At 43.1% G+C, this 1,306-nt stretch overlaps 1 protein-coding gene across 3 annotated transcripts in view; it reads right to left on the reverse strand.

Annotated features, from left to right (window-relative positions):
• The window catches only part of MYO6 (myosin VI), a 151,377-nt gene extending 150,071 nt beyond the window's left edge, over nt 1-1,306 (reverse strand). For all 3 annotated transcript variants that reach the window (XM_023517268.1, XM_023517267.1, XM_023517266.1), the window contains exon 1: nt 1,217-1,306. The gene's annotated coding sequence lies outside the window, so the exon portion shown is untranslated. The remainder of the gene's footprint in view (nt 1-1,216) is intronic.

Here is a 1,306-nt window from a genome sequence, read left to right on the forward strand (position 1 = left end):
AAAAAAAAAAAAAAAAAAAGACAAAATTATTCGTACCTCTGTTGTTGCCTTTTACATTTAGTTTTTGGGAAAAAAAACTGTAAAAAAGCTGAGAGAACAATAAATAGAATACCACATAAAAAATATAAATGCAAATGAGCAAATGTGCATAAGATGAAAATGAGTCTGTTTACCACTGTACACGTAATCCTGCACAACTTAAAATACTCCAAATGAGCTGGATATTTACAAGTCAATGAGCTATTGTGAAGGGCTGCATTGTTTCCAGCTCTGGCTAGAGCCCACTTCGTAACATTTGGAAGGTAATTTTTTCACTAAAAATTTTCCAATTGGAAAACTACAACCCCAGACATCTATGAAGTTGGTTAATCTGTACAGAGAGGCTATTCTGCTGCCAACCTTTGTACCATGAGCACCACCAGTCCAAGTTCAAGATTCACATTTTATGGTCTGAAGACACTTTCGGCTAACCCTTAATAATATTAATTTTTAAAACTCTCAAAGTAATTATATTTAGATATGTTGCATCTACACCACCAGAGAGCAAAAGCAAATGAAACTTTTATGCAACCCGTACAAAGGAGTCTACTAAGCTGAGGCAACGGTTCCCCACTAATATCTGTAGATGAGGGTTTAAGCATCTCTCCACCACATACTTTAAACCACATAAAATGTAATGCACTTTTTGAAACTATGTGGAAATATCTCTGAGATATCCTAGCAATAACTCTATCAAATTACTTCCTACTTAATATAAAATTCCAGAGTTTGAGCACTTTGATCGGTTCAAGGAGTTTTGGAGATAAACAGAGTAATTCTTGTTTAGCAATCTATCAGTAAATTAACATACTCAAGGTAGTGGACCACCTAGGGACTAAAAATAAAGCATTAGAAAGTCCCGACCTGGCCTCCTACATGATTAGTCTACTAAACGGCATCATTTGATCTTCATATCTCAGAACAAACCGGATTCTTGCTGGACTAACTTGGAAGCGTGTTTACAAAAGAGAAAATAAAACTTCCACCGAGCGTCCAGCCAGAGACGGACACCTGAAGGCTCTGCTTCTACCCGGGAGCAGAGACACACGCAGAGGTATCTCACGACGAGGAACCCACGGAAAGACACTCTCGTCTCTCCGGGGACAAGAGGCCCGACCCGAGCCCGGACGGCCGAGGCCCCGGCCCCGACGCCGCGCGGCGCGGTCCGGACACTCACCGCAGCGGGAGCGAAGGCAGGTGCGCGGCGGCGGGGCTACCTGTCGCCGGTGAGGCCGGAGGGAGGGGCGGGACGCGAGACGGCGACAGA

The sequence above is a fragment of the Otolemur garnettii genome, unplaced genomic scaffold (genome assembly GCF_000181295.1).
Source record: "Otolemur garnettii isolate 467f Iridium unplaced genomic scaffold, OtoGar3 scaffold00107, whole genome shotgun sequence".
NCBI classification, from domain to species: domain Eukaryota; kingdom Metazoa; phylum Chordata; class Mammalia; order Primates; family Galagidae; genus Otolemur; species Otolemur garnettii.